A 12,518-nucleotide genomic window follows, 5' to 3' on the forward strand; every position below is an offset into this window, starting at 1 on the left:
GAATGTGGTGTCCTAAATATCGCCCATTGGAGTTAATAACAGAAAATCGACATTGAATGGTTTGAACTTTTTTAACACAAGTTGTGATGCAATATTTATGTAAGACAGTTTTTATGCAGATAATATCCTGACATAGAATTACAAGGGTGTGGGGGCCTCCTGCTGCAAGAAACAGTCAAAGTGGAGGTTGCCTTACATGAGTTTATGATGCAGAATACTTTGGTTTACAGGAGGTGGGTGACCACTGCCCTCTGTTGGCACCAGGTCAAGGCACATCAGTCGTGCTGATAAATTAGAATCTAAACTCCATATAAATCTAGTTATAAGAAATTAAGAAATATTGGAAGCTCACAGTAGCGCCCAATTTAGTCTCTTTGACTGGCTAACCACTTGCAGCATTTCTGGCCGGTAGTTTCTGCATCTTCGGGTGTCGTTTCTCTCCCATCACTCTCAGATTAGAAAGAGACCAGTGCATGTAGTTCAATACACCCTTCATCTGTGCTGCCAGAGATGTAGAGTGGCACCTGTCAATTTCCCCCACACCACAGTGCAATTCTCGCTTTATGGGTTAGCTGCCTCTTGCCGTGCACCTCTATGCTCACCTAAACTTGCTTAGGCCCAAGTCAAGCATTAATTTACACGGCCCCAATGTGGAAGATTTCTATCAGTCCACTCACGACCTCCACCACAGGGCACAGTGAATGGCAACTGCATTGTATTAAATGTACCTGTAAATCGCCATTAGGGGTGCTCATGAAATATCTGCTTTGGTTGAAGGAGCCATCCAGTGAAGAGGAAAACACAGTAAGATTAGTCCTGCATCTCCATTAATAGTCATTCTAGAATGTTGCTTTGCTTGTCTGCTTGGGATTTCAGATCTATTTTGACACCTTCCACTGGATGAACCCTTTAAGTGAATACCCTCTGGTTTACATCACAGATCTGACTGTTTTATTTTTAAAGAAAAACATTTGTAATTGACTTTAAATCCTGTGATACATCAAACCACCTAATGTTAATATACCCTGGCACCCTTGTTCTGTTCATGTAAGTCACATATGTGAATTAAATGAATCATATCATATCCCAACTGTTTGCCCACTCTTCCTACCACACCCTTAATCGCAAGGGTACCTCCAGACCCTTTCCAATGATTTGCAGCATCTTTGAGCTCAGCCTGTAGTTTTATTCAAGTTGATGTTGATGAAACTCATTTCCTGTTTGTGTTTTTTTCAGTCAAATACATAAAGTTAGCAAAAACACACTGAAATGGCATTAAGGGATTATCTGTTGCACCACCTGACTATACACAAGAGGTTTTTTAGTGAATATCACCACAAATGCTGCCCACCTCGCTAGTCCACTGCCACAGGACTAAACAAATATAAACAATCAAAAAGCACATAGAGAGGCAGCAATAGAGATACTTATACAATGCTTAAATGCATCCAATGAGACACATGTCCTTCTTTTGATATGAAAAAAGTCCTTTTTACTATTGATATAAGTGCCGAACAGGTCACCCTGAGTAGAACAAGTCAGATCAATAGGACATCCTTTCGATGTAGCATTACAACCTTTTTTAAAACATTAACAATTCTATTATATGCTCGAATCACAGTTATCGAACAAAAACTGTTAGTTTAAAAAAATCTGACAACTATATGCGATAATCGAACATAAGAAAAAAACGAATGTAAAGCTAATGAGAGAGCGCAAACTGATTTAATTGTATGAGTACATCACACTTACCTGTAGTAAGCACAAATCATGAAGAGAAATGCCATGAGTGCTAATAGTATCTGCAAGTATATTCAAAAATATACAGCTAATATAGAGATTTAAGTAGAAGTGGAACTAATACAGAAATATGTGACATTATATGATTTTATTAGATGCGATTATTTTTTTTTGAATCCATGTCGTGAAGCTGCTAAAACATAAGATGGTATGTGGTTAAGAGCAGAACGTGGTAGGCCTCAGGGCCAGAGCTGGAGCTAAAAGGGAAGGTGTTTCTTTTCACGACACAGATTGTTTTAACGTTTTTGGTCATTGCATTAATGGGCCATGATTTATAGTAATGTTTTCTAAATAATAGAATAAGAGTTTTAACATGCTTTAATTAAATGAAGAAGTTGAATGCTATAATCATAATGAGAAATATTGTAGGCCTGAAATGTTTTAGCATTGATTTACACGTACATGTCTGGGCTGAGAAATGTTGCAAGCCTTTTTAGAAGTCTATGAGAGTTGGGTTCTTGGCGGCAGATATCTGTCTGCAACAGGAAAGGGGGGATCCAATTATAAGTGAATGAATAGAGGTCTGTTCAGTGGACGGCCCAGACATGGAGGAGGGTTCTGGAATGTTTAAGGGGTATCAGCGGGCCGGAGAAGAGTCTGAGAAGCAAGGTCAACTCTAACGTCTGAGGCCCAATACAAAGCATCATGGAAAAAGCCTGAAGTTGCACCACGTGAGAGGCGTTTCGCAAGGGGCGTCTCAAATGTTGTTGACTGTTTTGTATTAGGGACAGCACCCCTGGGTGGAGTTAGAGCAGAGACCTGAGGACCCTTTAGAGAGCGGATGGGTAGGCAGAGAGGGGTCATGACTGGAGAACTTTAGGTTTTCACCAAGAGACTTAGAGTGGGTGACTTCCCTTGGGGGTCATTCACTGCTGACACCTTTGTTAGGTTGGGATTTGGTTAAGTAGGGATACCATCTAGAACAGGGTAGGGACGCCTAACCTGTGTTTGTTTTCCTCCAATCTAAATGAAGGAGCGATATGCGTCTATGCTTATAGCTTTATTATTCTTAGAACTTGTGTTAGTGATTTCTGTTGCTCGTCTGAGGGCTTTTCGAGAGCACATGTATGTAATTGGACCTGTGTATCTCGTGAATCTCATTCTGAGATGCCTGTATTTGCAGCTTATCATTTCTTTACAATAAACTTTTGAAAACTAGAAGTTGTCCGTGATCTTTGGGAGTAGAGTCCTTTATTGGGTGAACTGACTTGGAAATAGGTGCACTTTCTTTCCTTACAGACAGGCAACAAAGGTTCAGTCGACCAGATCGAGGTTTGGATCAATAGAGATAAGGTATCGATCAAAATCTCGCCCTTTCAGTTGGTAGCTATAGAGGATGGTTGCCTTCTTGAGGACGGTGACCTAGGCCAGGTTAGCTTACCCCAAGGCCCCTAGAAATCGATGATCGGAAGAACAGCCCGCAGATGAAGATCCGGATGACGTGAGACAGAAAAAGCAGCAGTATCGGTCGAGAGTGAGTATAAAGGGTTATGCGTGTTAGATTGCGGTGTTTTTGTATTGTATCTATGTTGTAATGTCTGGCGGAGTTGAATGTCTGTAGAGTGACTGTGGAACAGGTTGTGAGCGCGCGCAACCGGTGAAAATCTTAAGTTCAAGGAGAGCTTAAGTGGTTCGGGTGTATCGGACACCTAGAGTAATTGTCAACTAGTGTGAAGGGGGTCATGAGGTACCATTGATCACCCGAGAGACCGAGATAGGGGGAACGTAAGAGTGAGTGCGTGAGTAACGGACGCTGGTCGGAAGTTACTGTGTGTGTAAGCAACCTATCAGAGAGACGATAGACATCTCGTCAGTTGTGTTGACAATTACAGATAGACTGTGGACGTACAGTCGAGAGAAGTGACCGCTTGGTCGGAAGTAGTCATTTTTCGGTGTATGAATGGGACGCATGCATAACCGGGAGACGAGTTGAGAAAGGAGGGGTGCTGCTGCGAAGCGGAGAAAAGTGACGTCAGGTGGTGTCGCGCAGTGATTGGCTGACCGGCGAAAGACCGCGCTGTGATAGGCCAGCTAGCGAACACGTCAGACAGGGTCGCGACGTGATTGGCCGACAGGAGAAAGACCGCGCTGTGATAGGCCAAGCTAGCAAAGCCGCGACAGGATTGGTGGATTGTCATCAGGAAGTAAACAGAGTAGCGAGGCTGGATTTTGTGCGCATAATTATGAAGTGTTTTAAATGGTTGAAAGCGCTGTTTAAGAAAGAGAAGGGAGGATCGTATGAAGGGGAAGAAGCCCCGCCGGAGGGTACGCCAGCTCGTTACATGGCAGTAAATGTTGGGTTGCATACGATCCTTTGGATATCAGAGTGGAGTAAGATTACTGAAGGAAATGAGGAACTGACGTTCCCGAAGTACGGGACGTTCAGATTAGAGGTGTTACATCGATTGAAATCAGTCATGACCTCAAAGAGACCCTTGCCTAGACCAACCCAGTTTGAAGCCCTTGATGCATGGCTTAGGGCAGCGCATGAAAGGAATATGAACAGACGACAAGAAAGGGTGAAACGCTCGGTAAGGGCAGTGCAGGATGCCAGGTGGGATGCGGATGCTAAAAGATGGAGAGTGCATAATTTGGAAATAAATAAACTGTACCCAGTGTTAGAGGCGCCAGTAAATAAAAGTCCCCTAGAAGAAGATGATGAGAGCGAAACAGAGGATAGCTTGATAAACAGATTACTGACAGACAGGCCACCCCCGTATAATAGAGCAGGGGGAGAGGTCGAGAATACTGAAGGAGCAAAGGGGGGCAATGCAGGAGAGCATAGACCGCTTCCCAGTTCAGAGTGGGATCCTGAGCCAAAGAGAGAGCTGTCCCAGCCTAGTCAGGTGCAACAGGTAGTCGGTAGGTTTGTGGTACAAAGAGCGCCGGAAACGGAAAGCGCCACATCCTACCCATTACCAGATGCACTACAGGTACCTGTTACCATAGGTCCTATAATATCGATATATGACCAAGAGAGAGCAAAAGGGGAAGAACGGAAACGGAAAGACAGAGAAAGAGCAGAGCAGGCAAGAAGGAACGATACCACTAATTCCCCAAGTCAGATGCCGATACCCAGAGAGTGGAGCACCCCGATGCACACAGTAGGGGACCCAGGAGGAGATCCTGGGGGCCCTAGATGGCCAATGGATCTGAGGGGATCTGGACGAAAATCCTTTCAAGAGCTAAATGAGTACATGAAGCAGTGGGACGAGGCAGTGAAGGCTCAAAAGTGCATCAATGCTGCAGAAGCAGAAAGGGAAAGTCAGGACAGCCGAGCACGGACTCACTGCGGGGCTGGGGAGAGTAGTCCGGAGTGGGACTGTAGAGGGAGTAGGGGAGTCACCCATTGGGCCCGGAATGGAGGTAGAACAGATCTGGAAAACGGGGGCCCCGGGAGTGGAGGGGTGGCGTGCCCAATACTCAGTGAAGGGGAGAGGAGAGCGCAAGAGTACAGGAACAGCTTTAAGTGTCCACACTGTGTGCCTGGCACCAGAGAACAGAATGGGAGTTGTGAGAGGTCGCACCATAGTCCCTGTGATGACAGAAATGAGCGTAGCCCAGGGAATATGGGGAACCAGGAAGGATCGTATCGGATACTGAGCGATACGAGGCAAAGGGAGTGTAGCGACCAGAGGGAAAATAACAGAGAGATGTGCGGTGAGAGGAGAGAAGAAGACGAGAGTGGGCAGAGAGAGAGTAGGGATAACAGGCCCGTGTTCCATCACCTTCCAAGATCGGATGGCCGAGCATGGGACCTGGAGAGATGGGAGCAAGGGAGGCCACCCATTAACTCTCCTGAGCCCAAACGCAGAGCTCGAAGTTGGGATGGTAGGGAGACCAGTGAGCCCCCTTCAAAAGACATATTGCGAGCTGAGATAAAAGCCAAGAGACTTGATGTCTCCAGCTTAAGGTCAGATCTGGATGACATGGTAGATGGTACCCTGCCTTTAGAAAGAATGGAAATGTATGAACAGGATGAAATACTGTATATGGCAAAGGACATCACACGAAAGGCGAGAGCAGTCCATGAGAAGTTAGTCGAACTAGCAGGCAAATATATGGTGGACTTGTCAAGAACCAAAGCATTACAGGGTAACCACAGGCTACATTACTCAGATCGGGACCTAGATGAGAGGAGAACGATTGGGCTGAAAACACACATAAGGGAACTGATTACTGGAATAAGGACATGGAGGGCACTAGATAAGTGGGAAGAGAGGTGGTCCAAGAAAGGGACCGGCAGAAGAAGCATGATTGGTATGACACCAGGACAGCAGGGAATAGAAGCTTACCCTTTGCGTGAAGTTGCAAATGGGAACTATGTACATGTCCCTTGGAGTAGGGGAGATTTAGCTGCTTTTACCACTTCTTTCCCCAAGTTACGAGAGAACCCTGTGGAGTGGTACAAGCAAGTCGAGAGATTTGTAAAAATCTCAAAGGTCCTATGGATAGATCTGAACACGTTGTTTGACATTGTAGTACCAGGAGATCTGTGGACAGCATGCAAGGTTAGCGCTGAGTGGCCCACAACGGAGCCAGAGAGAGATGCCAAGACTAATGGGCCGTCCGAGATTGTGATGGCAAAATTCGAGAGAGTGATGACTTGGCTGAAAGAGAAGGTGCCAATGCAAGACATAGATTGGGTCAGAATAGACCGAACGAGACAGGAACCCAAAGAGACAGTTCACGAATATTACGAGAGATTGCTGAAAGCGTTTAAACAGTATAGCGGCTTGGATGTAATGGATCCAAAAGATATAGGGCAATTTGTGTCCAAGTTCGTCCTGGGACTGAGACCGGATATTAGTTTAATGATTCAGCAACACTCGATCTGTTGGCAAAGTAAACCCCTAGACGAAATACTGAGATATGCCAGGTACTGCTGTGATGAGATAGATTCCAAGGCTAAGAAACTAAAAGAAAAGTTGATGGTGGTACAGATGCAAGCAGCCGGGAAGGGGGGACCACAGCAACAGCAGCAAGGGACAGGTACAGGAGGAAAGAAGCAGTACAGTCAGAACAAGGGTAATGAGGAGAGTTCCACCTTTAGACCCAGAATAGACATAGCTACCTTGAAGAAAACGACTAGGTGCCACCAGTGCAACGAGCTGGGGCATTGGAAACGCGAGTGCCCCTACAATGTAGAGATAGGAGAGCAAGAGATAGAGGAGGAAGAGGTTCAGAGCGCGCCTACAAGAGGGGTAACGCCATACCAAGGAAAGGTGCTCAAAGGGGGGGGGGCTCCTCCCCGAGCCCAGTTCCCGCAACCTCCTCGAGTAGGGAGTATGGGTAAGACCTATAGACAAATGCCCCTGTTTGTAGAAGGTGAAGAGTGCTATTATGTGGACCCATTAACCGGACAGAGAGTGGAAAGAGAAGACTGCACCCTTGGGGCAGCCTTAGAGGTAGATCAGAGGGGACCCTATGTCGAAGCAGAAGTAGCAGGGTGCCCTACGACATTTCTGGTGGACACAGGAGCCACTAGATCCACGATCAGATCAGCTGCAGTTCCAGACCTGCCCATGTCTGGAGAGACCATACAGGTGGTAGGGGTCGCAAACAGGAGAATAACCAGCCAATTGACAGAACCGGTACAGGTGAAAATAGGGAAGTACAGCGATGAGCACCAATTTGTGGTTTGCGATTCAAGCCCTGTGTGTTTGCTAGGAAGAGACCTGTTGTGTAAATTGAATTGTACTATATATTGTACACCTCAGGGAGTGGAGGTATTGACTAATGACGATGATGCAGATTTCAAAGTTGCGAATTCAAGGATATGTGTGGAGCTGTACCCTACTTTGACCGTAGATGAGCTTCCCTGGGATTTGAGAGAGACAGTGGCATCAGAAGTATGGGATTTCACTGGGGAAGAGATTGGATTGGTCAAAGGGGTGGACCCAGTGAAAATTGTAGTGAAACCGCATGCTGAGTTCCCAAGAACACCCCAGTATAAATTGACTCCAGAAACGATTGCAGGCATAAAACCCGTGATCGAGTCCATGATTAAACAGGGAATACTGAAAGAAATCGTGGGTAGTCCATGCAACTCCCCGATTATGGGTCTGCAGAAACCAAATGGGAAATTTCGGATAGTGCAGGACCTTCGAAAGATTAATAACATAGTCGTTTCGTGTTGTCCAGTGGTACCGAATCCATCAGTGATACTGTTTCAGATTCCATTCCAAGCAGAATGGTTCACTGTGATCGATCTTTGTCAGGCTTTCTTTTCGATCCCTTTGGACGAAGATAGCCATTTTCTTTTCGCATTTAAGCTGGAAAATCGCGTCCTAACATGGTGTCGTATCCCTCAGGGGTATACAGAGAGTCCATCGATCTTTAACCAGCTTCTGAAGAAAAATCTTGAAAGTCTAGTGCTGCCCCAGAAGTCAGTTCTGGTCCAGTACATAGACGACCTCCTTGTGGCGTCAGAAACAGAAGAAGCTTGCAGGGAAGACTCCATTGCTTTGTTAAATCACCTAGCTGCCAATGGGCACAAGGTATCCCCGGGAAAATTGCAGTACTGCCTGACAGAAGTACAGTACTTGGGACACAGAATTGAGAAAGGCAAACGAAAGGTGTCACCAGACAGGATAGAGGCGATCATGAAAATGAATGCGCCTAAGACACAGAGAGAGGTCAGGATGTTCCTAGGGATGGTGGGTTATTGCCGACAGTGGATCGTGAACTTTTCACTGAAAGCAAAGCCCTTGCAAAAACTGACGCACAAAGAGGTGAGTGATCCGGTACCATGGGACAAAGACTGTTTGATGGCGTTCCTACAGTTGAGAGAGGACCTGTGTCGTGCTCCGGCATTGGGAATGCCTGATTACAATAAACAATTTTTTCTTTACTGTTGTGAGAGAGAAGGTTGTGCGTTGTCTGTGTTGGTCCAAATCCATGGGAATGCCCGTAGACCAGTTGCTTATTTCTCGGCTACTTTAGACCCAGTAGCCGCAGCGTTGCCCGGATGTCTCAAATCCGTTGCTGCAACGGGTGTCAGCATTGAGAGATGTGAAAATATCGTCATGGGGCACCCGTTAGAGGTGTGCGTTCCACATTCTGTTGAATTGTTAATGACCAGGACCAAAACACAGCATCTGACCAATAGCAGGCTCACGCGCTATGAGCAAGTTATTCTTGCTGCAGAGAACGTGACCCTCAAGAGATGCTCTGTTTTGAACCCTGCTACCTTAATGCCACTTCCAAATGATATTGATGATGATGATGAATATACAGACCATGACTGTCTCGATGTGACTGAACTATGCACCAAACCCAGACCCGACATCGTAGATGAGCCACTGACCGACCCAGACGAAGTTTTCTTTGTCGATGGCTCATGTGTAAGAGACGAAGTTGGGCAGTTGAGAGCAGCTTATGCTGTTTGTACAATCGAAGGAGTTGTGGAAGCTGGGTGCCTGGAAGGAGTACACTCCGCTCAGGTAGCCGAGATTATTGCCCTGACACGTGCTTGCTTAGCAGGCAATCAAATTCGAGTCACCATATACACCGACAGCCAGTATGGGTATGGGGTAGTTCATGATTACGGGCAGTTATGGTCTCAAAGAGGGTTCATGACTTCTTCAGGCTCTCCCATTCGCAATGGAGAGTTTGTGCGCCTGTTGTTAGAAGCATTGCAATGCCCAGCAAGTATCGCAGTTGTAAAGTGCATCGCACATACCAGAAATGAGGACTTTGTTTCGAAAGGCAATAGATATGCAGATGAAGTTGCGCGGTATTGCGCGGAACAAGGTTACTCTTTCACAGAGGTGGATGTGGGTGGAATAAATGTAAGAACGGAATTAGCCATGATACTGGAAACTGTTGATACTTGGGATGAACTGTCAATCATGCAAGAAAATGCTCCTGATTCTGAAAAAGAAACATGGGAAAGGGCAGGATGTGTAATGGGTGAGACTCATTTTTGGGTCTCAGCAGACGGCAGAGCAGTGTTGCCCAATGAGATGGTGAGTCCAATGGCTAGACTCATACATGGTCCCGTACACTTAGGGAGAGATGCTATGCTGAGAGTGTTTAGACAGACTTGGTACAATCCTAAGTTTAGAATAGCAGCAGAAGCAGTGTGCCAGCGTTGTGTGACCTGCCAGCAGCTGAACGTAGGAAAAAGAACACCAGTTGCACTAAGTCACATAGGAAGGTCTGGAGGTCCATTCAACAGAATGCAGATAGATTTCATTGAAATGCCAAGATGCAACCGCCTCCGCTATGTCCTGGTGGTTGTTTGTGTGTTCTCCAGATGGGTTGAGGCATACCCTACACGTAGGTGCGACACCCTCACAGTGGCTAAGTTACTGCTTAGAGAACTTATCCCTCGTTTCGGGGTGCCGGCCTTTTTGGAATCAGATAGGGGAACACATTTTAACAGTGAGCTTGTGAAGATGATTTGTGTTGCACTAAATATTGACCAAAAGCTACATTGCAGTTACCGACCAGAAGCCTCAGGAATTGTGGAACAGATCAATGGAACGATCAAGAGCAGGATAGCAAAAGTGTGCTCCTCAACGACCCTGAGTTGGCCTGATGCCCTGCCATTAGTTCTCATGAGCCTTCGTAGTACCCCAGACAGAAGAACAGGGTTGTCACCACATGAGGTGTTAATGGGGAGAGCAATGAGGCTGCCATCTATTCCAGCTACTGCACTGTTAAATATCACAGATGATATGATCCTGGACTATTGTAAGGGGCTGTCTGACGCCATGCGTTCTGTGTCCCTTCAGGTGCAGGCTGCAGAGGTTCCAGCGTGCCAGGGCCCTTGCCATGACCTGTATCCTGGGGACTGGGTCCTGGTGAAGAAACATGTGAGAAGAAGCTGCTTGGATATTCGTTGGCGTGGGCCCTACCAGGTCATCCTGATCACAAGCACGGCTGTAAAGGTGGGAGGCCTGCCCAATTGGATCCACGCGTCACATACGAAAAGGGTTCCAGCACCTCTGGAAACAGCTCCTCTCTCGGATGGACGTCCAGCTGAGGACCAAGAAGCCATAGAGGGGGCTAGTCAAGCTGTAGAGGTGCCCGCGGAAGCAGGGAACGAGTCTGACCAAGCTGAGGACGGTCAGTACAACAGCGAAACTGAAGACGCTACAGAAGGAGAAAGTAGCTGGGAGTACGAGTCTGACCCTGACAGGTCTGAAAGAGAGCGAGAACAGACCAGAAGGAGAAGGAGTAGAAGGGCACGTGGAGAAGCAAATTGGCCGCAAAGAAGAAGTTCTAGCCTGAGGTCAACTCCAGAAGCAACCCTTCCTCCGATATCAGAAGACTCAGACCCAGAAGAAGGTGCTCAGGGCGCTGAAGCACCGGACCGAAGAAGGTCAAGAAGAGTGCGTGTGCCTAACAGAAGATACTCCACACCTGAGTGGACATATCTGGCGACAAATGTCTGTGAAACCGGAGACAGGGAGGATCCGAGCGGTGGTGGTGTCCAGTTCTGAGCCCATTATCACCGTGGAAATACGACTGTTGGTACCCGGTGTCGAACAAGAAGGGTCACTAACATTCGTGCTCCCCAGACCTCCCCGCCTCAGCAAGTTAAAACATATGTTTCTTACAGAATTGCAATTCCCCGACTTTGGTACAACGATAACAGCACATGAAGAGCACACTCTTCGCTTGGAAATATTGAACTATGCTATTGAAGCTGCAACCACAAATCTGATAGTTGACTGTTAAAGGATTTTGTAAATAAAACAAGCAGAAAAAGAAGATTACCTAGCGCCCAGGAAGCAGAGAATTTTAGGGAATCCCTTGAGTTGATGGAGAAGGGCTAGGGTTGTCTTTTTGAACTGTTAAAGGACTTTTTGCGAAAAAGGCTGTCAGCCTCCAGCTGTGTGGATTCTAAAGACAAAAAGGATTTAAAAAAGACTGTAAAGGAACGAGAGGAAAGGAACTTTTTGCAAAGATAAAGAGAGAGCTATAATATCTGACGAAATGGAGGCCGGCACCCCGAACCGCAGAGCTAAATGTATAATAGGTACACTAATAGTAGGAGTGATAATATTAATAGCTTTAGTGGTAACAATTTCTTATGTAAAGGGACATGAAGAAGAGGTAAAGGTAACTGATGTGAGTTCTGTAGTAACGCTTACACCTATTGTTGCTGGTGAGAAAAGGGAAAACACTCAAGAGAAAGCGTTATTGGCTGCAGAAGCCCGCAGGTTACATGTAGACGAGTCCCAAGGAGACTTTAGGTCAAATGCTTATGCTAAACTTTTATATGAATACGTGGATGCCATGGAGGTTAAGGATTGCTACGTCTGCATGCAGTTGCCGGCGTCTGTAGATGAAGGAATTCGCTATCATCACCTCCCTCTGACATATGGCATTACATGTAGCTTATTGCTTAGTATATTTTATGAGAGAGATAGTTTTGAATATTATTTCTCAAATTATGATTCAGTGTTGCCAGAAGTCCCAAATTATAAGCAGATGAACAAATGGGATTACTGGAAGAGTGAAGACAGATTGGCCAAGTTCTTCATTCCTTGGATTACCTTAGATACTTCACATGCCCGTAGAAATAATCTGACATGCAAGGTGTCAGAAGTCGAGAAAAAGTTCATAGGGCAGGTGGATGATCGTTACAGGAGACAAAAGATTTTGAAAAAATCAGGACAAGGGAAATTAGATTGGACCGAGGAAGAGAAGTCACATAAGAGAAAGGGTAGTAGTGGTCCAATAGCTTTAGATAAAGCGCAGAG

General features: G+C 46.1%; 1 protein-coding gene across 1 annotated transcript in view; it reads left to right on the forward strand.

Annotated features, from left to right (window-relative positions):
• SCARA5 (scavenger receptor class A member 5) overlaps positions 1-12,518 on the forward strand; it is a 1,132,578-nt gene that overhangs the window by 955,873 nt on the left and 164,187 nt on the right. The window lies entirely within an intron of this gene.

The sequence above is a fragment of the Lissotriton helveticus genome, chromosome 6 (genome assembly GCF_964261635.1).
Source record: "Lissotriton helveticus chromosome 6, aLisHel1.1, whole genome shotgun sequence".
NCBI lineage: Eukaryota > Metazoa > Chordata > Amphibia > Caudata > Salamandridae > Lissotriton > Lissotriton helveticus.